Source organism: Erpetoichthys calabaricus, chromosome 5 (assembly GCF_900747795.2).
Source record: "Erpetoichthys calabaricus chromosome 5, fErpCal1.3, whole genome shotgun sequence".
Taxonomy (NCBI): Eukaryota; Metazoa; Chordata; class Cladistia; order Polypteriformes; family Polypteridae; genus Erpetoichthys; species Erpetoichthys calabaricus.
The window spans coordinates 98,613,216-98,637,152 of record NC_041398.2 but is presented as its reverse complement, the minus strand read 5'-3'; the positions used below and the strand labels follow the sequence as shown (position 1 = coordinate 98,637,152).

General features: G+C 36.9%; 1 protein-coding gene across 1 annotated transcript in view; it reads right to left on the bottom strand.

The window, feature by feature from the left end:
* Positions 1-15,587, bottom strand: part of LOC114651824 (cytokine-dependent hematopoietic cell linker) — a 139,021-nt gene extending 123,434 nt beyond the window's left edge. Inside the window, exon 1 of the mRNA XM_028801816.2 lies at positions 15,522-15,587. The gene's annotated coding sequence lies outside the window, so the exon portion shown is untranslated. The remainder of the gene's footprint in view (positions 1-15,521) is intronic.
* Positions 15,588-23,937: the final 8,350 nt, after the last annotated feature.

Below are 23,937 nucleotides of genomic sequence, written 5' to 3'. Positions count from 1 at the left end.
AGGAAATTAGCTTAGGATACCTAATGAAGAAAAACTTCATGCACATCCTGGATATTGCATTTATTTACTAGTATTTATTTACCAGTTAACTGTGAGTTATTGGTGTTGATTGTGATTAATATATCTTAACTCTCTTTGATATGCTGCATTATTTGTGTATATAACTTTTTTTTGTGTATATATTTTTTTCACCCCATATCTGTATTTGTTTGATTTTTCTGTTACAATACAATAAAATTAACTAAACAGCTATGTGTATTTCTTACAGTATATGTAAGTTTATGTAGTGATAACTTGGAAATTTCACTGTCTAAGACATAAGAAGTTAAGGCTTTTAGAAATCAACGAATTACATTTTCCTTTTCTCTAAGGATAGGAACATCCTATGCTGTTAGCTTTTTGATGCAAGAGTAAATTAAGACAACTAACAAAAAGTGCTTACATTCTGTTACAGGGGATCTCAACATTTGAGTTATTTGGCAACAACTACCTTGGGACAAAGAGAGTCAGGTGAGGTACTTACAGTATATTTTAAAGTAGAGACTCTGCATAGCTACCGTACCTCCTTTTTGTGTCACCAGATTCTGACTTTAAATGGTAATCTCTTAAAACACAGTGGGTAAGACTAATATAGACAGACCAGTATACTGTATGTGTAGTTAGCCAAAAGGGCTTAATTTTTCCTAACGATAAAAAAAATGTTTAGAAAATCAAAAAAACGTAATGGTAAGTAGCAGACAGACAACTCAGAGAAGAGTAAAGGTAAATTATAATCAGTTTATTTGCAATCCCTGGTCCATCCCATTAGTGTATGTTGTTATATACAGTATCCCTTACTGAGGAGCAGTTATGAGGTGGGGCAAAGCAAATAAAAAGAGGTGGGGGCTCTGATGGTGGTATCCCTTAAGCATTCTGGCAGTTGTACTGCAACCAGACAACCCTGGAGAGAAATGCATGTGCACACCAAAACATTTTAGTGCTGGCTTTTGAAATGCAGGACTTTAGCATGACATCAGGCGAATGGTCATAGACAAGACAATGGAGCAATACGGTACCCAAATTCATTATACAGAGATTATACAGTTTATTAGTAATCATAATCTCTCTGAACCACAGAGAATATCCCTGTCATCAGTAGTAAATCATAGTTATTCAATAATTAAATACTTTTCATCTTCTTATACAGTACAGTAATCCCTCCTCCATCGCGGGGGTTGCGTTCCAGAGCTACCCGCGAAATAAGAAAATCCGCGAAGTAGAAACCATATGTTTATATGGTTATTTTTATATTGTCATGCTTGGGTCACAGATTTGCGCAGAAACACAGGAGGTTGTAGAGAGACAGGAACGTTATTCAAACACTGCAAACAAACATTTGTCTCTTTTTCAAAAGTTTAAACTGTGCTCCATAACAAGACAGAGATGACAGTTCTGTCTCACAATTAAAAGAATGCAAACATATCTTCCTCTTCAAAGGAAACAGAGAGGAATGCAAACAAATCAATAGGGCTGTTTGTTTTTAAGTATGCGAAGCACCGCCGGTACAAAGCTGTTGAAGGCGGCAGCTCACACCCCCTCCGTCAGGAGCAGAGAGAGAGAGAGAGAGAGATAGAGAGAGAGAGACAGAGAAAAACAAAGTCAAAAATCAATACGTGCCCTTTGAGCTTTTAAGTATGCGAAGCACCGTGCAGCATACTTAAAAGCTGCACACAGAAGGTAGCAACGTGAAGATAATCTTTCAGCATTTTTAGACGCGCGTCCGTATCGTCTAGGTGTGCGAACAGCCCCCCTGCTCACACCCCCTACGTCAGCGCAAGAGAGAGAGAAAGAAAAGTAAGCTGGGTAGCTTCTCAGCCATCTGCCAATAGCGTCCCTTGTATGAAATCAACTGGGCAAACCAACTGAGGAAGCATGTACCAGAAATGAAAAGACCCATTGTCCTCAGAAATCCGCGAACCAGCAAAAAATCCGCGATATATATTTAAATATGCTTACATATAAAATCCGCGATAGAGTGAAGCCGCGAAAGGCGAAGCACGATATAGCGAGGGATCACTGTAGATTACGCTACCATGGCTAAGCAGTATTTGCAGCACTTAAAACTTTATTAGTTGGCCGGGACATTTTGATATTCTTCAATGATATATTGGGGCATACAGCCTTAAATACGGATTTTCTCTGTCACCAAGATGTCTAGTCACCCTAGTAAATTATAGTGTCAGTGTAATAGTCACACCATAGGGTACTTCAGTCACATCTAGATAACCTTTTGTTTTGCTTTGTTGCATTGCATACATTTACGGTTAGGAAAGTCACTTAATTTACCTGTTAGGACTTAAAGCTTCTGGACAATTAAGATGCTGATGCAGTGGTTCTCTTTTGCTAAAGTCAAGCCACTGGGAACACTTCATAAAGCAGAAATAACTTGCTGAAGCAGAGGTTTCCGCATGTGCCCAATTTGACTTGCAGATGCAGGATTGCCCACCCAGCTGCACAAGCAGCTCTTGGCAGTGCTTGTTTTTTACCTTTGCAAGCAGTCTGCTGGTGTTTTATAAACTTGTATTGGGGATCTGTTTGCTGTCAGTAGTTCCTATCAAAGGTGAAAAATGAGGAAAATATGCAAAATATACAAGTTGGTGTAACTGCTGTCAAGGTGAAATTGAAAAAATAAAGTATTTCATAGTTGAGGTTGAACGGAACATTTCTCTGCTTTATAATACACAAGTTTATAAATTTGCCCATGTTTTTCAATGGGAGATTTTAAAATTTTAAAACTGTGGACAGCACAATCTGTTTTCGATATATCTCAATGAAAATTGAACTGTCCCAACAAATTTTTTGAAGAATACATATATCACTGGGGTTTCAGTTGTTCATACGGATAGACGGACATGAGCTATCACAATAGGTGCTTTGCTGAAAATTGCTGAAATCACTTGCTCAATTACAGAAAAAGCACCAGAAATATACACTAGGGATAAAGCCACTTGGCAGACTATTTAACCACATTTGTAGGCACACAATCTAGCAGCAAAGTTGATAAATACACCTTTCTCCTGTGTTATTAACCAATTCCAGTAAATTTTGGGTCCACCATTCGTATTTGTAAAGGATTTCTGCTCAAAGTAAATTATACTTAACCCGCTTATTTTCATTCTTTCAGCTTTTTTCATTACATGGTTTTAAGAAGCAGAAATCTATTGAGCCAGCATTGGACATAAGGAAAGAATCAATGCACAATGGGACAGCCTTCTTTTTTAGGGCACAGATGCACAACTACATTGCTATTTCACCAGTTAAACAACCATCTTTGGGATGTAGGAGAAAATGGAAATGTTCAACAAAAAAACAATGTCACCTCTTTTTTAATCGTGTGTTTGTTTGGTTAAAATACTGAATATCTAAAAGTTGTGTAATTGGCTTGAATATACAGTACATCTTGACAGTAGTGATAATGACTTTAATGTTGACATTGAAATTACCATTTAAAAATAAGGAGGCAGACAGAGGTAGATGATAAATTATTTGCTACTTGAAAGAAGAAGAAGAAAAAATTACCCTAATATTTCAAGCATAAAATAAAATTAAAATATAGAAGAACTGGAAATATCTGTCTTTGATGAAATAAACAAAAATGTAAATTTCTGCAACTTTCAAAAAGAGTTAAGTAAGTCCCTGAATGCATCTCAATGATACTCCATGAGTAACCAGTTCGGATTGTATTCTTCCTATATTTAACTCCCTATCCTGTTTTTAACAAATTACCTAATATTCTATCTAATACAGTATCTGTGGTGCTGTCATTTTTTCTGATCATTTAAAACTTTATAATAATATCTCTTTTTATGTTGTATTGCCCCATAAATATTGGGGATATTGAAAATCAGGTGTTTACTTTTGCAAAGAAAGAGTTGTAAATGCATATTGTTAAAATTTTACTTTTCATTTCAACACCTGTCTTTTCAGTCTTTAGGTCCAAAGCAGCATAAAGACTAGAGAACTGTCAATGAAAGAGCAGGAAGCCATCTACTCAACCAGAACCACAGCAGAGATAATGAGAAAAGAAACATCACCAATTTATAAAATCTTGTAATAGAAAGAAACCAAAGCTGTACTTAGCAATCAGGCAAAACAATTCCATCAGATGAAAATAAGAAGTTGTGATATGAGAAAAACATGAGCTAAGAAGACAGACTGATTAACAAATTTAGCTGAAATTGCCAACAACCTGTACAGTACAGGTGAGATTATAAATGCAAAACAGAAAGATGCAAATCTCCCATCAGAACTAAAACAATGTAGCTCAGTTTACAGTATGCTAAAAAGAAAGCACTGTAGCAATAAAAGTTTAAGAACAATCTGTTACAGAAGAGACAAAGATTCAATTTTACCAAATTGATATCTGGACATAAATGAAGAAAAAATATGCAGAATCTAGTTCTTCTATACAATACAGTGAAGGAATTGTCATGGAGTGGACAATATTACTTATAACTAATCAAAACAATAAAATTACAAGTATACCACATTATCTTTCCTGCCTTTATACAAAAATTCAACTGCAGAGGCCAGAAATGCAATATGTGAAATAACCCAAAACACATTGCCAACACAACCAAGAACCTGATATGGGTGAGAAAGTTTAAATTCTTAGTGAGTCTATAGGGAATCTAATGATTGGAATTACAACCAAGAGTGCAATTCCCTTTCTGAAAAGGAGACCGAAGGAGAAATTGCCTATGAAACAGCAACTGAATACACCTGAAACAGAGGCTCAACAGAATTTGCAATGAGTCTGGTGACACCATTGAGCAGGTAAGAAGGAATGTTCATGTTGCTTTAATTTTATTTCATTTGATCCAGTACTCATGATCACTTGAAAGATTGGGATGGGCTAGAAAAACTACTATTCTAAAACATTGAGGCGGACAATTGCACAGAAACACTAAAAATACAATGTAAAATTCTTCACTTTTGGCCTTAAATGTTTTTAACCATAAATCTAGAGTGTTTATGCATACATCAACAATTAAATTGCTTTTGCAAAGACATAGCATATTTGAGAGTTTTGAAACAAGGATGCTGGCCCATGATACATGCTAAACTATATGCAATATGATAAGCAGCATTTTAAAGCGCAAATTAAATGATATTAGAAATAATATAGTACAACCCCCCAAAGTTAATCTGTTTGAATCCCAGCACTCCCTTAAATTATGTCACTTGAACAGATCTACCTGAACTACGTAGAATAATTTCTCAGCTGAAACCCTCCACCTGAGCCATTGAACCAATATCAACAGGCTTTTTTTCTCTGATGTCATTATTAATAATAATTCTTTGCATTTATATAGCACTTTTCTCACTACTCAAAGCACGTTAAGGGCCTTGCTTAACGGCCCAACAGAGCAGAGTCCCTTTTGGCATTTACAGGATTCGAACCAGCAACCTTCCTATTGCCAGTTCAGATCCCTAGCCTCAGAGCCACCACATTGATAGTGTACATCATTAGATATGGAGGTATTCCCTTACTGTCTTAAGATGCAGCTGTTAAACCCCTGCTCAAGAAAATAATCTCAACTCCTGTGTCTTTGATAACTTTAGAGCACTTTCTAACCTGCCTTTCTTAAGTCAAATTTCTTTAAAAGGCAGTAATTAAGCAGCCAAATGATTACTTCAGTCAGGTTGTATAACACATTACTGTACAGAAATTGCACTGGTTAAAGCAGTAACTGATTTGTGAAGCAATGCAGATAGAGGCCGTATATATCTGGTCTTGTTCTCTTAGACTTGAATGCAGCATTTGACATAGATCACAGTATTCTTATAAATTGCTTTAGACAGTGGGTGAGTCTCTCCAGTAGAGTCTTAAATTGTTTTTTACCATTATTTAACAGATAGAAAATTCTTTGTTAGTTCTGCTGATTGTATTTCGGAAACCCATCATATTTTATATGGTGTACCACAAGGATCTATTCTGGGCCTGCTGCTTTTTTCAGTCTACATGCTTCAATTAGGCCAGATTATCTCAAAGCACAAAGTAAGCTACCACAGCTATGCAAATGACACATAGCTTTATTTATCAATAGCACCCGATGACTCTGATCTTCATGGCTCTCTGACCCAATGTCTGACCTAAACTTTAAATCACATATGAATGAGATTACTAGGTCTGCATTTTTCAACTTAAGGAATATAGCTAAAGTTAGACCTCTTATGACTGTAATGCACTCCTAATAGGACTACCTAATAAAGAAATCAATTGGTTGCAATTAGTGCAGAATGCAGCAGCAAGAATAATAACTAGGAAAAGAAAATCTGAGCACATCCCACCAGTTTTAGTGCTGTTACACTGGTTACCTGTGTCATTCAGCATTGACTTTAAAATACTACTAAGAGCATTTAAAGCCTTAAATAATCTTTCCCTAAATTTTGGGATGGCTATCCCCCTAAACTCCAAGTCCTGGAAGGCCGCAGTGGCAACGGGTTTTCATTCCAGCCAGTGTCCTAATTAGAACTCAGTCCTTGCTGATAATGAAAGTTGGTGTTTAACTCTGTGCCTTGTTAGTGCCTTTATTCATCAAAGACAAATTTTACTTACTTTGTAGATCAGAGGTCCTCAATTACAGTCCTTGAGGTCTGCTATGGCTGCAGGTTTTCACTTTAACCAATTTCTTAATTAGAACCCTTTTATTTAGTACTAAAGCAAAACGTTTTATTCGGCTTAATTTTAGTTCTTTTGCCTGTTACCATTCAGAACCCTTAATTGTCTATTTTAGATTTTAGCAGCTGCATTTAAGTTTTAATTGTTGCCTGTTTTCTTAATCAGACATTAGTTAATGATGAGATGCAGATAACCAATAAACCAGCAGTTCTCCAGGTAATGTGCTTACCATGACGTATTTATGACAAAAAAATGTTTAGAAATGAATGAGAATGAATTGAAAGGACCATTAAGTTTAAATCTATTGTGGTTCACAAAACACATGGATAATGTTCTCAAAGAAGGAAAACTCTACAGTGCAATTAAAATTGCTCTTGGTTGAATGCAAGCATTAACAAGCTAAATAGTTCAATACCATGTTTCATTATCAGAATGGACTGCTTTCTAATTAGGAAACCAGTAGGAATAAAAACCTGCAGCCACTGCGGCCCTCCAGGACCGTAATTGAGGACCCCTGCCTTAGATCTTCGAATGGAGGTCTGCTTATAATTCCAAGAGCAAAACTTAAAAAAAGTTTTTTGCTGTTATGCACACAAAATCTGGAATACTTTACCGATAGAAATTCGCCAAGATAGTACTTTGGATCATTTTTAAAAACTGCTAAAAACAGTTATATATAGTCAAATTCTTCAGGAATCCACAATCTTTACTAATCTCCACTATTCTCTGCTGTCTTTTCCGGTTCTTCTGTAGTGGCAATCTGTACTATCACCACCTGATCAAGGCATCATACCTGCATCATTGTCCCCTGATTTGATGGAATGACATAGCGGGTGTCCCAACTGGTCCACAAGACCAACAGCATCAAATACTATTATGTGAAGCCTGAAAACCAAGTGGACTGATTTGGGAACATTAATCTTAGGTAGAATGCCCACTCGGGGCTGGGTAGTATTTCTGGCCTTGGAACTCCTGCTGAATTTATTTTTTTAATGTTTACGTATTATTTACAATATTTATATACTTTAATATTATTGCCTAATCTTATTTGTTTTTCATTTAATATAACTTTCTTTTTGTCATCTTGTAAAGCAATTTAAGCTACATTGTTTGCATGAAAATGTGCTATATAAATAAATGTTGTTGTTGTTGTTGTTGGCTTAACAATAGAATTACCAGAGTCAACGAAAAAACTCATAAATCTGGCCCATCTTAAATCCCTTCACACCTTTCTGTCAGCGTCTTTTGTCTTCTATATGTGTCGATAAGCCTAAACAGCAAGCAGCCTGCTATACCATCCCCCACTGCCTCAGAATGGGCAAAAAGTTCTCCCAGTTCCTGCCTTGATTGATTATCTGGGAGTGAGCAACCCAGAATTGTAAGGGGAAATAATCTGATGTGTGTTCTGTGTCTATAGTAATATATGTAAACACAGCGTTAAAACAGAAACATTTTTTATGTTTTAGTAATAAATGACAAAATGTAGGCATGAACTGTATAACGTGTGAAGGCTGATGGCCAAATATCAAATAAACACTTTCACAAAAGGTGCAAGTACAATATGACAGCTTCCATGGTGCTGTGGTTAGAAGTGCTGACTTATAATCTAGCGGTTCTGAGTTCGAAACCAGCTCCCCTGCAAATTTACCATTTTGAGTAGTGAGCTACTCTTATTGTTAATATTATACAATAAAAACATACATTTGACTTGTGTCTGTAACAGCCGCAGTGAATTTATAGTACTTGTAAAAGTTGCCGTTTTCTTATCACTTTTATTCTCTCAGTCATGATCACGATACAACACCCACCCCCTGCCCCAGATCTGACGCAGTTATTTTTTATCTGAAACTGGGAATAACTGTAGATGTGAGTGGTGTTTTGAGACAATGGAACTGGAAATTCTCTGATCTGGACGGATAAAGGCTGACACACAAACGCTGGTGAATCTGCCTTCTTTGTATGTCATCATCACTTGAATTTTTTTAATTCAGTTTTATGAAGTGTTCCTGCTCATGCTGAATTAGTATGCACCTTATGGTCCATAATGTCAAAGCCACACTGACAAAAAACAGAGACATAGGCATATATGATATTTGGAGTAACTCATTTTATGACCTGTATAGTACATTTCTGAAAACATTGTGGCACTGATACAACATTATTTATATTCATTCATTCTTGTGCTTGTAATCAGTGGCCACATTTTTTTTTTCGATCTTGCCAGTCTCCACTTTTGGGTGCATGGCGTGTTTCTTTTGTACTCCAGGACATGCAGAGGAAAGAATAGTACAGAGAGGTCTACTCTGTGCTATATGCAATCATCAGATTCAAATGTTAACAGTTCCCACACACCCAAGGACCATCCTTTCTACGTTTACGACATGTGTACATGTTGCAATGTACACACTTCTCTCTGTGCTGTGGTTACTATTACATTGAAGGGGCGCCTGACATTGACTGAGTAAGCAGGAACACTCAATAAAACTAAATTAAAAAAAAACAAGTGACTGTGAGATACGAAGAAGGCAGAATCACCAGCGTTTGTGTGTCAGCTTTTATCTCTCCAGATCAGAGAATGTCCAGTTCCATTGTCTCAAAACACCACTCACATCTACAATTATGCCCAGTTACAGATAAAAAGTAACTGTGTCAGATCTGGGGCAGGGGGTGGCTGTTGTATCGTGATCGTGACTGAGAGAATAAAAGTGAAAATAAACGGCAACTTTTACAAGTACTATAAATTTACAGCGGCTGTTACAGACACAAATCAAATGTTTTTATTTTATAATATTAACAATAAGAGCAGCTCACTACTCAAAAAGGTAAATTTGCCAGGGAGCTGATTTCGAACTCACAACCTCTGGATTATAAGTCAGCAGTTTTAACCACAGCACCATGGAAGCTGCCATATTGTACTTGCACCTTTTGTGAAAGTGTTTATTTGATATTTGGCCATCAGCCTTCACACATTATACAGTTCATGTCTACATTTTGTTATTTATTACTAAAACATGAAAAATGTTTCTGTTTTAATGATGTGTTTTAGACACAAAACACACATCAAATTATTTCCCCTTACAATTCTGGGTAGCTCACTCCCAGATAATCAATCAAGGCAGGAACTGGGAGAACTTCTTGCCCATTCTGAGGCGGTGTGTGTGTGTGGGGTTGAGTGGTTTAGCAGGCTGCTTGCTGCTTGGGCTTATCAATACATTTAGAAGACAAAAGACGCTAACGGAGAGGTGCGAATGGATTTAAGGTGGGCCAGATTTAAGAGTTTTTTCGTAGGCTCTGGTAATTCTAGTGTTAAATGGGTGATACGGCTATTGCAGATTCGCTGGCGAGGGATCTCTTTTCTAAATAGTTCATCCTAGCTCATTCACCATATGCTTGATTGAGTTGAAATATGAAGACCAGGGAAGCCACTGCATTAAACTGAGTTCCCTAACCTGCTCTTGGAGCCATACCAGGACTTCCTTAAGACATGGAGGATTCTCCTGCTTAATAAGATGGGCACTTTACTGCCATGAAGGAATTCATGTCACTGGCAATATTATTCTGATGTATAGCAATACTGATAATTCTCTGTTCATATTGTAAAGTTGTCCAGACTGGCAAGAGTTTGTTTGTGTAATGGTACTGTCTAGGCAGCAAAGGAAAGAAGGTTATCTGGAGATAAACAGACAGAAAAGATGGTGACTCACACTGGCATAGACACAGTGAGTGATAGACCCTGTGATACATACACAGTAGAAAGGAAAGAGTGTAGTCTCTAAGGAAGAGACTGAGAAGATTTGCTCAGACTGAGGGAGAGGGAAGGACGTCTGGCAAGAGTTCAGCATAATTTAAGATGGCAGTAAATGAAAAATGGTGGGATGCCCCTCCTAAGGAGAAAGCACAGGCAGCATGCAAGTTGCCCAAGAGACTGGGGCTCAGAATTCTTAGGTACAGTATATCCCACTACAGGGAGCACTTGCATTGTGTCCCATTTGTAGGGAAAATAGGGACATCTCTAACTGTGGAAGTTATCTTGGAGCTTGATTAGAAGATAAAAAGTGATGAACTTAAAAATCACCTCAGTCCAGCAGAACAATATAGTCTTTATCGCCTTCATAATACAATGTTGTAGTAGTTAGCACTGCTGCTTCAAATAGGACTAGGCTCATATCCCAGTCAAGTCAATGTTTGTCTGGATTCTGCATCCTTAAATTATTAAATTAGTTGTTGAGTTTAAATTGGCCCTGAATGAGTGATTGCATGTGTTTATGTGCCGTGTTATTTATTGTTTTCTGTCCAGTGTTGGTTCAAGCATAGTACATGCTCTGAATTTCATTATGTGTGTTGAAAATACATGAATATACAGACAGTATTGTTTTTATTCTTGAAAGGCCCCGTCTACAAAATTCTTCTCAAAGAACATTCTTTCTAGTGGCATTCATACTGCAAATAATAAAAGTACATCTTGTAAAAAACAATTTAGTCTACAACTTTAGGTGAATCTCTACATTTCAGCTGTCCATAAGAATTGAATAAAAGACATTCTATCTCCTTTCAGTAGACCTTTGTTGACAAACACATGAGATACTTTTACAGATAACTTAATCTATTACAGGGTCACAGATCAAAAAGCATCAAACACTATCTATTTAAACTGAAAGAAGAAAAGGAAACCAAAGCCAACAATGAGACAAGAGAAGAGCCTTAAGCTATTTACTTAGCAAACATCTGAGAATCTTTTTTTTCTGGTTCTAACTAAAACGTCTGATATAGCTAATCAGACTAATATCAAAAAGGAGACATGCATCATTTATTACCTTTATATAGGTACAGTAAATAAGCAAGCAAAATGACCTTTTAAAGTCATAATTTCAAATGAGAAGCCAATTAAAGTCTCTCTGTGGAATAATTAACTAATAAAATTAAATTTAAGTAGCTTTTTAAAAATGTACTAATTTTGATCTGCACTGAAGACATCTGCCTCTTTTTCTCAAAGGGAATGTGGCGACGGCAGTATTTCTGAAAAAGCAAGACCTTTACAAAGGCACACTTGTAAAATGTTTTATAATTTAGGAGTTTTATACTGATTATTAATTAATAACTTTGAAAAAAGTCAACTACAGAAGTTCATGAATATGTCTAGGGTGCAAATTTCATTTATTTATTCTATGTGTCTAAGATCAGATGATCCTTAGATACAAATATACACCTTTGTCAATAATTCTGGAAAGATAACCTGTGACACTCCATTCCTCCAAAGTTATTCAGGCAAACATATACATTTTACAACCCCTTATTCCAATTCTAGGTCTTGGGGGACTGTTAGGGATGAAATAACCCCGAACTGTGAACTTGTCCATCACAGAGCCTATTCAAATATGCAAACTCACAAAGAGCCAGTTTTGAGCCACCAGATAACCCATGTGTTTGGGGATGTGGAAGACTGAAGTACCAGAGTACTTAGAGAGATACCCACACAGATACAGAGAGAACATGCAAACTCCACCTAGGGAACAACCCATTGACCTTTATGGCAGGAGCATGAAACATTACACCAATATGTTTCTCTAAAACTATTCAATACATTGCAAAACAAAGATGTACCCAGTTAAAAATAAGCAAGATTAACTTGTTAAAGTATAGCACAGCAAGGTATAGTGTTCAAAACCTGGCTCAATTTGTGTGGAGTTTATGTGTTCACCTTATGTCCCTATGATTTTTAATAATAATAATAATAATAATTCATTACATTTATATAGCGCTTTTACCCCGGTATTCTGGGTTTCCTGGCACATTCCAAAACTGTGCAGATCTGTTTGTTGAGGATTCTAAATGTGCCCTGCATGAGTGAGTGCATTCTGCATCTAATTGCATTAAATCCCTTTGCAAATGCTCCCTTGGGTACTTTGATATACCTAAACCATTGCTAGATTAAAGCAGGTCAGAGAATGTATGGTTTTAGATATAGCATATAAAACTTGATATTGAACTTGAAAAGGGTGGTACTTGACTATCAAGAAAGTGAGTCATTCACATTAAACTGTAGTCGAAGAGGTGAACCTCCCATGTGCTGCTCTGTTGAGCTTGTGTAGCTCTGTGGCTTATCACCTAATTTGTATTGTTTAGACACCATGTTATCATCATAAACATCCTTGATGTTTCACAGTTCAGATTGGTGACAGCTGTTAGGTGTCATTTTTAAAGAAACTAAAAATAATTATGAAGCATTTGTTAATGGAAAATATGACTAATTTGGAAAAAGCCATCGGTCCATGACCATTAGAACCACAAATTGGAAGGATGTGATCGTCCATCATTTTATATTGATGTATTCTTAATGTTTCACAGTTCAGATTGGTGTCAGCTGTGTCATTTTTAAAGAAACTAAAAATGATTATGAAGTATATACAATATTAATGAAAAAAAGGCTTATTGTAAAAAAAACCATCTGTTCATATTGGAAGGATCTGAGCATCCATCATTTCATAATGATGTGTTCTTTTCCAGTTAACATTTCCACCTACAATTTCATGGAAAGACCATCTATATTGAAAGATGATGGAGTTAATATGGAAGCTCAGTTCCATGTTACTTCCAAACAAACATGTTCAGGGTTTTCTTGTAGGATTTGTATTTGATTTTGCTTTATTGTCTCTTATTCTATTTCAAAGCTTTGTATATCCTGTGTTTATCTCTATTTATTAACCGGATTACAAGAATTTCACATATCGGGAGCAGAAAATGAAAAAAAGAAAACTCACAGCAGAAACTGAAAACTGCAAATATGGTTTGGTAAAGACTGCTAGAGCCGGTGGAAGTTCTCTAGATTGTTGTGCTGCCCAACTCTTTTTTTGAAAGTAGAAGGTGGGATAGTCAGTATAAATTATAAATAAAAGAGCTTAAGTGCTGATATTGACCTTATTATCAAAACAAGTCAAGCCATACAGCTGCAATGCATATGGGCCCAAACTGTTTAGCAACCTTGCTCTGCTGGCCATTGAGAGGAAACTGGTCAAGTCTCCGGAAAAGACTCACACTTTGTATGACTGGGTCACAGACCATTTTCTAAAAAATGAAAGGGAGACCAAACTTATATATAAATAGCATGATACAATAATTGACTCATTTTATGATGTAGACTTAAAATGTGCTTCCCCTGACTTCCAGCTGCCATTGGTCAAGTGTCATTGTGATAAAGTGACACCACTCATTATTTGTAACTAACAATTTAAGTTTTGAATGTTTGCATTCTTAACAAAATTCCTTTGTACCATTTAAGAAGCAAGGATTACACCTAAAAAAGAAGATATTTATTTTTACTGGCAGTTCAATATAAATCAGGTTGCAACCACTAAAAATGTTAGAACTACAGTATATATTTTATCATTTTACAACCAAATGGCTTTGATCTTATTAGAGAGGGCATTTTAAGCAAAGAACTAGGTCGTGAACACTTGTTTATTCAAGACAATCAAGCAAAAGAAAACATTTATTCTGATAAAACTCTAATTGGGTCAGATAAGGTAATGGAAGTGATGTGCACAAAGAAAACTTTTTAAAAACAACCAAGGAAACTTTACATTTAGTCAAATCCCACAGCAATATCTGATTTTGTTATTGAAAGGTATGAAACACATTTTAAATTATTACCATTTTCTAAGACCCCTTAATCCTGAGCAGGGTCGCAGGATGGCTGAAATTATTATTCTAAATTAAATTTGTTCAAAGGTCAACTGCTTAACTGATTTAATTAACAAACTCTAATATTTTAAAATAACTATCTACAAAATATAAAAGAGAAAAATCATAGGCATTTTTAAATTTACAAATATCCAAATTAACAAAAACAAAATAGTTTCATATTTTGAAAAGTCACTATTACTAAGGAAATGAACATAAACAATTATGATAATTTTTATAACCTTGAATTTTTAGGAACTTAATTCATTTTAAACCATTTGTTGTAATATCTTTAAATTGTTTGTCCATATGGGACATAAGGTTTAATCTTAAAACGTTTGTAATAAAGCAGTATAAGATGTAAAATTCAGTTATCTCAATCAGACTAAAATCTGATGGTGTGGTCATATTATAGGTTAAAAATTATGCTTATTTATCTCATTGAAATATGAATTCAGACATGAACCACAATATTGAAAGGTATTTGCAATTCCATCTCCTTAAGGAAATAAGTTAGGCTTGCACTGCAGAATGGGACAAATGAGATTTAATGTGTTTACATTTTACACACCATATATACAACAACCAAAGTAGGGGCCAATATATTTAGTTTGCATAAGGTGCTGCCTCTTTAGGCTGATCTATTGGTTTTAGTATCTTGTAAAAAAGTAAAATAAAATAAACCTTTAAGTAAATACTTCATATGAAACATGAAAGAATAAGTATAGTGAAAATGAAAATTATAGAAAAAATGTTAAATAGTGAAAACATTTGATACTATTTAATAGAAGTTATAAATGAGTGCAATTGTTTCTCAAACACATAATAGAGTGATCTATTTTATTGTAGCCATTGATGTACAAACCAGTATTATGAAACATGGACATAAAACATGACTATAAAACAACACAGCAGCTAAACCACCCAATCACAGATCATTCATACATACAGATCCTGCATCTATTGAAAAAAAAAAAACTGCAGACAGCCAGCATTTGCCACATGAACAGTAGGTGGTTACTGCATGTTAACACTAAAGCACAGAATATACAAATGCAAATCATTCTGCCTGCTCACTTTGGCAGAATGTTTAATACTTTCTCCTCTACTATACATTTAGCAGCCTTATTGGTAAATAAACAAGAGAATGCAATGTTTAATCCATATATGCAATACATACCAAGAAAGATGTTGTTCAGTAGTTGTTCAGTGTAACAAAACTCTATTTATTTTTTACCTCTGCCTAGACAGTGTGGTTGCATACTTCCTGCAGCATTTCTATTTTGAAATGGTCAGTCAGGAAGTGGGTCTAAAAGCTGCTCTCTTAGAAATGTGTGTTTTGCAGTTATACAAAATACTTTCTTCTCTGCATTTACTGAGGGTAGACCCTTAGTTTTCTAATTACTTGAATTCTTAAGATTAATACATAGTCTTTTGTGTTTTTTATAATAATATAGATTTTTTACAGACTTTAAATGAACATATTGTTGCACAAGCATGTTCAAGTGCAGAATAGTTTCCTAAAGGTGCTTGACATAATAAAGGCCCATTTAGCACTACACATACAGTATGTAAATGTCATGCTAGATGTGTGATGGAATCACCTCTACTACCTTCTTTAGTATGTTGAGGTGCCAGTAGTGGAAACAGAAGTGACCTTTGAGTTATAGTAATAAGGTGTAATGGGGATTACAAATTGAAGTTTGTTTTAGTTTATTTAATACAAATCATCATATTTAATTTGAATTTGTTATTTAGATAAGACATTGCTTTTAAGTAAATAAACTGTGGGACCAAGATGATAGTTATATAGATAGAACTAATAAGGGAGAATTTACTCTTTCTTTTGATTGTGTGTATTTAATCAGAAGTTTAGAAAAAGGTTCTGAGAAAGTAAAGGCAGGAACAGAAGAAGTCCTGATAAACAAACAATTTAGCTCAATTGCTACATCATACTGCCAAGAACAGCTGGAGGATGAGGGAGTAGCTGCAAAGTGAGAACCTGAATGATGACAGATGTTTAAAGGGCTAGCAAGGAAGGTAATATATTGTGGGCCAAGTATTAGACCTCTTTAGAAAAGGGGTCAGTTAAAGCTGTTCTTCTTTTGAACAGTCAGCTAAATAAAGTGAATGATTTAAACACAGTGTTGAATTCTGCGATAGAAATAAACATGATGATACTTATGTAAAATATGCAAATATAAACAAAAGTTAAGAAATAGTATGTTTAAGCTCAGGTAAACTAACCAGTGTGTATAGGCTTGTAAGACAATGTTAAATTGGGGTTTCTGGGAACCTTTTTTATATAACTTGCAACTTAATAATACCAACAGAAGTTAACAGTTGTCTGATATTTACAGTCATATGAAAATGTTTGGGAACCCCTCTCAGCCTGCATAATAATTAATTCTACTTTCAACAAAAAACAGTGGTATGTCTTTCATTTCCTAGGAACATTTGAGTACTGGGGTGTTTTCCGAACCAAGATTTTTAGTAAAGCAGTATTTAGTTGTATGAAATTAAATCAAATGTGAAAAACTGACTGTGCAAAAATTTGAGTACCCTTGTAATTTTGCTGATTTGAATGCATGTAACTGCTCAATACTGATTACCTGCAACACCAAATTGATTGGATTAGCTTGTTAAGCCTTGAACTTCATAGACAGGTGTGTCCAATCATGAGAAAAGGTATTTAAAGTGGTCAATTGCAAGTTGTGCTTCCCTTTGACTCCCCTCTGAAGAGTGACAGCATGGGATCCTCAAAGCCACTCTCAAAAGATCTGAAAACAAAGATTGTTCAGTATCATGGTTTAGGGGAAGGCTACAAAAAGCTATCTCAGAGGTTTAAACTGTCAGTTTCAACTGTAAGGAATGTAATCAGGAAATGGAAGGCCACAGGCACAGTTGCTGTTAAATCCGGGTCTGGTAGGCCAAGAAAAATACAGGAGCGGCATATGCGCAGGATTGTGAAAATGGTTACAGACAACCCACAGATCACCTCTAAAGACCTGCAAGAACATCTTGGTGCAAATGGTGTATCTGTACATCGTTCCACAATTCAGTGCAATTTGCAAAAAGAACATCTGTATTGCAGGGTGATGAGAAAGAAGCCCTTTCTGCACTCACGCCACAAATAGAGTCGCTTGTTGTATGCAAATGCTAATTTATACAAGCCAGATTCATTTTGAAACAAAGTGCTTTGGACTGATGAGACAAAAATTTTGTTATTTGGTCATAACAAAAAATGCTTTGCATGAAGGAAGAAGAACACCGCATTCCAAGAAAAACACCTGCTACCTACTGTCAAATTTGGTGGAGGTTCCATCATGCTGTGGGGCTGTGTGGCTAGTTCAGGGACTGGGGCCCTTGTTAAAGTCGAGGGTCGGATGAATTCAACTCAATATCAACAAATTCTTCAGGATAAAGCTTCAATCACCAAGTTGAAGTTACTCAGGGGTTGGATATTCCAACAAGAGAATGACCCAAAACACAGTTTGAAATCTACAAAGGCATTCATGCAGAGGGAGAAGTACAATGTTCTGGAATGGCCGTCACAGTCCCCTGACTTGAATATCATCGAAAATCTATGGGATGATTTGAAGCAGGCTGTCCATGCTCAGCAGCCATCAAATTTAACTGAAATGGAGATATTTTGTATGGAAGAATGGTCAAAAATACCTCCATCCAGAATCCAGACACTCATCAAAGGCATTAAAAGGAAGTTGCTACTTTGAAAGCTCAGCCAATGATAAACAAAAATCCAAAGAATTAAAAGGGGTTCCCAAACTTTTTCATATGACTGTACTAATGTCACTTACTGAAAATAGTCAACAAGCCATTACATAATAGAAAATACAGCTCTTGTGAGTTCGACTCCATGGCTTTTGAGGGAGACAAACATGAGACAGATAAAAAAGGATTGATGACAATGCAGTGTTAGTATGAGTGATTGGGTGTATGCAGTCCTGAACCATACTGATCCATTGTGCTATCCAAAAATTCCAATGAAGGCATTGGAAACTTTTAAAGAATGCTTCAGTTGGATTAACAAGAATTGACTCTTTAAAATCACACAGACACCTTTCTCTCATTGTCAATCTAATGCAAAGCTCACTTTCACGGACACTGATTTGAATCATTCAGGATGGAGATTTTCATCCTCTCAAACAATTTGGCCTAAGTGAAAGACTAGTCAAGTTGATGAATATATTGCTAAATTACAATTGCTATGAAACAACCATTTCAGTTTTGCTTTGAGGAGAAAAGTGGACCAAGCAGAGGTTAGAAATTAGAGGACAAAGAGATTGTGACAAAAAAACAAAGGGCAAAGTAAAGTTCAATGTCAAGGAACAAAAAGATTTCAGAAACCGAACACTGGGGCCTACATAAATTGAAAAGTTCTTCACAAGATGTGTAATGAATGATATGAATACCGCCATATTTAAAGCATCATACCCATGACGTCAATCAGATCGCCACATAAACAATGAATATAAGACGTGAATTAAAATGAACTTCCTTAATTAAATAAAACTTAAACCATAAAAACAAAATCATTAATATAAAAAAAACTATGAACAGAATTAAAGTGCATGTATAGAATGTCTTTAAACATTATACAACAATAAACCAAAGGATCTCTCACAAAATAACGAGCAGCTACACTCTGTTGTGATTTAGGCCTCAAGGCTCATACGGGGCCAGAGATCTGAACACTCAAAAGGCCTAAGCACACAGAACTTGACAATGTCAAAAAAATATATCTTTCTATAGTCTTTAATCATAAGAACTAATGATTTAATCATAAGAACATGACTTTTGTATTTTGAATTAAAGCAAAAAGCTACTATTTAGTTTCAGTCACTTCTCTCTTTAAATTCATTATATGATAATGTATTGACACTTCAAACATTAAACATGAACATCATTATAAACATTTTGAACATCAAACATGTTCTTAAGCATATTTTCTACCCTTTCAGATGTATCATTGATCAATAACGCATCATCCACAGTTTTGATTTAGGTCAGTGTTGTGGAAAATACTCAGCAGATAAAGAATTAGTCTTGAGCCACGCTTACAAATGAACTTCAGCATGGACATGCCTTAATGCACTGGCTAATGGAGCCCCCAAGTGCTCTTGTTTAATGAAACAAGGCAGACTAAAGAAATATAACAGAATAGCTTTTTTTAATCAGTTAAGGTGTTTTACATATAATGACTAAAAGCATTTCAAACACACCAGTCAACAGATTAATGCTACATTCTAGTAAAATTCACTATGTCTTTAAGTATTATGTCCCAAATTAGCTAAAACATATTAAAAGCCCTAAATAAATATCTGGTTAACAGAGACTTCGTATTGTCATGCTTGGGTCACAGATTTGCACAGAAACACAGGCGGTTGTAGAGACAGGAACTTTATTCAAACACTGCAAACGAACATTTGTCTCTTTTTCAAAAGTTTAAACGTGCTCTATGACAAGACAGAGATGACAGTTCCGTCTCACAATTAAAAGAATGCAAACATATCTTCCTCTTCAAAGGAGTGCACGTCAGGAGTAGAGAATGTCAGAGAGAGAGAGAGAGAAGCAATCAATCAAAAATCAATAGGTGCTGTTCGGGTTTTTAAGTATGCAAAGTATCACGCGGGAAGCATATCACGTGACAGTGCACTGCAAGCAAGCCCAGCAAGGAAGGGAGCAATGTGAAGGTAGTCTTTCAGTGTTTTTTAGAGAAGCATCCGTATGCTCTAGGGGTGTGATCAGCTCCCCTGCTCACAGTATATATAAACTTTTTAGACAAAAATTAATGAGAAGTCAAGCACAATTATATCTTGCCTGAAGAAGGGGCCTGATTTGCCTCAAAAGCTTGCATATTGCAATCTTTTATAATTAACCAATAAAAGGAGTCATTTTGCTTGACTTCTCACTACATTCACAATGGCTAACACAGTACAACACCCTAGTACAGTTTTTCCCAACCTCGGTCCTGGGGGCACACTGTGGCTGCAGGTTTTTGTTCCAACCAGCTTCTGTTTTTAATTGGACTTCTGTGCTAATTAAGTGATGTGTTACTTCTCAAGTTCTGTGTTTTGGGAACAATATAGAAATTAGAAAACTAAGTTTGGTAAAATATATATATACTAGGGGGCTCCGCCCCCTGCTTGCTTCACTCGCCAACCGCTGGTCTTGGGTAACCCAAAATACATTTGAAAGAGATTATTGTCTGTCTCGGTAATTGTTACATATGTATCATGTCCACTGTCACAATATCTGTAGGTCCATGTAATATATGTAAATGAGAATAGCAGTGTAATTGTTATGTTATGCAAGTATAGAATGTCTTTGAGTTTGCGCAGATCTATGTATGAGATATATTGGAGTGTAAAGGTGTAGATGACGTACATAGGATATCTTTATACACAACATTTGTAGTAAAGATGGCGTGTTGTCCTTGAATGAGTATTCCTTGGTATGGAGTTATTATAATCTTAATGTTAACGTCACATGAATGCCGAACTCTTGAGAAGGCGACATAGAGTTGTCCATGTCTAAATACAGGCTCAGAGAGGTAAAGGCCGACTCTGTCCATGGTCTGTCCTTGGGATTTGTTGATTGTCATGGCAAAATAATAGCATGACTATTGTCCCGACTTTAAGGTTAAGACTGTGTTGTGGTAATCCGGCCGGTTTAATGGTGTTTCTCGTTTTGGAGCCGTGACCGTGACTCCATTAGTTATACATTGTTTACTGTTAGTAATATGGATAATTGCACTTACTGTTAAAATCACTTATTTACGTTAGTTGAGCTCTTTCGTTTCTGAGCCGTGGCTCCTTCGCTTGCGGTGTATAGGCGCATGTGCCCTCCGTACTATCTCGGGTGTGACTATGTTGTGTTTTGTGTATGTTTGGGGACTCCGTACTTTCTCTGGTTTGACTGTGGGGCGGGATGCCGAAGCCTCTTCTGTTTGTGTTTTCTGTGAGTACATAACATATAGTATTGTATTACTGTAATGTGATTCACATATGCTGTGGAGTCCGGATCTTTGGGGCTTCTGTACTATCTCGGGTTATTGCTTGTGGTGCTTTAGAAGCGTGTTGTAGGCGCCTGCACCTTCCGCACTATGTCGGGTTTGACTATGCTGTGTAGTGTGGACATGTAGGGTTCTGTACTCTCTTTTTGTATCTCCGTCAGTCGAGCTCTTTCTTTTTGGAGCCTTGCTTGCGGCATTTGAGACATGCGTTGTAGGCGCTTGCGTTCTTTTGATTTTATCCAGGTAGCTCCGTTAGTCGAGCTGTATCGTTTTGGAGCCGTGACCGTGTCTCCATTTGTCATACGTTGTTTACCGTTAGTAATATGGATATTTGCACTTACTGTTAATACGGAGCATTTTCTGTGGTTGTACTGTTAGTAATGCATCACTGTAATGTGATTCACATACTGTATGCTGTGTAGTTTGGATGTGTGAGAATGCCGTATGTTTAATACGGAGCGTTCGTTTATTCTTATTACCCATTCTTATTAGTACTGTTAATATTGTATTACTGTAATGTGATTCACATATGTTGTGGAGTCCGTATATTTGGGGCATTTGTACCATCTCGGGTTTTTGCTTGCGGTGTTTTAGACGCGTGTGGACCATGCTGTGTAGTGTGGACGTTTAGTTCAGAATCACGTTGTAGGCGCCTGCGCCTTTCGTACTTTCCCGCGCCTTCCGTACTATCTTTGTGGACCTGTGGGGCCTCCGTAGCCTCTTCCGTTTGACTCTGGGGTGCAGCGCAGAATCCTCTTTTTTGTGTGACTGTGTCGTTAGTCATTAGCTATGGCGCGTTGTTGCTTCATTTCTTATTTACGTTAGTTGAGCTCTTTCGTTTTTGAGCTGTGACTCCTTCGTTCACGGTGGATATATATTGCATATATATATATATATATATATATATATATATATATATATATATATATATTGCATAGTTTACTGTCACATAAAAGCGAAGAGTACGCGACACGTGTTCCGCCCTCATTTGGGCTCATCACACGTACACACTCTACTGCTCCCCTCTCGGGGAATCGAACCTCGGACGTCAGTGTCAGAGACGAAGCCCCTTTATGCTGCGCCATGGCATGTAGTTTGTTTATTTGACAGCCTGTAGGTCCGGAGTAGGAAATCCATTCCCAGACGGGTTTATCCATTCCCAGGATTTCGGGAATCCCACATGTCATTCCCGGGAATCCCGGGCTCCTGGGCATGACACAGTGCATGGGCATCTCACATGTGAATGGTTTTAGAACGAGCAACACTTATTTTTAATAAAACTACTGCAATATGTTGACACCAATAAAAGACTAACCTTAACTACAAGCAGTTTATGCTGTCATATAAGTACATGTATCTAGTTAGTTGCAGAAATGTCGAGCGTGCGGTCGTCCAGGCGAGAGCGCACCTTTGTGCAGAGTACGCCAGCCGCTGAGAACGCATGCTCTGCCTCCACTGAAGTAGGCGGCACAGTCATCATGTTCTAAACAACACCCATGCTTGCCATTGCTCTGAAACACCGGCATTTCAGCTTTTACTGATGCATCCAGTTTCTTGTCTTCATTCTGTGATGGCATGTTTCTTAGCACAGATAATGCGGATGCAACAGACTGACGCATTACAATTTCAAGTTCCTGTTCAAAGCTGTCAACAGCACAGACGTCAATGAACTCTGAACCGTCCCGGCATTCGTGAGCTGCAGAGTGCAGACTCCTCCCAGTCCACTGTGCTCAGTCAGCCGGGAGACTGACTGCTGCTGGTCTGTTGTTGACTGAATTAATCGGCAACACACTACACCGTGGGCCAAAAAAAACGTGCCACTTAATTATTTTCAACTATAACTCTGTTATTTCTTGATCAATTTTTACACTTTTACACGCTATATATGCAAGCTTGGCCGTTCCCGTTTTCCCGGGAATTATAGCAGTTTCATTCCCGGGTATGCGGGAATGAAAAATGTCTGGGAATCCCAGGCTCCCGGTAATGGATTCCCTAGTCCGGAGTAATTACATTCATTGCATTTGTCTCGACAACCTGAATTGTGTGGGTGGATAAAGCAAAGAGTATGCGACACATGTGTCATGTTTGCTTTATTTGACAGTAAACTATGCAACATTCCATGATCTGCTTCTCGCAACTGAAAGAGGGCACCGTGGCGGATGTTTGCCAAATGGCAGACCAACCACAAGCGTTACCTGGTAGGTAACCACCCACACAATTCAGGTCATCAAGACTCAGACTGCAAATGCAATGAATATATATATATATTGTCACGCACCGCGCAAAGGAAGCCACGTAAAGACCCGAACGGTTGTGAGAAAACTCCGTCCAAGGTGGAAAAGCGGGGTACTAACCTTTCTCTCTTTATTTCCCACAGAAAGAAAGAAGCAACACCGCCATGAAAATGCCCAGATTCCGTAACCACATACTGCTACTTCCGTATTCATTCCCTTCCTTCTGTCAATCTCTGATGACGTCATGGCTCCCATCTACCACCTCGGTTCCTTCCCAGCATTCCTCTATGTCAATTCCAGTCCCACTCCATAAATGTTCCCCACTC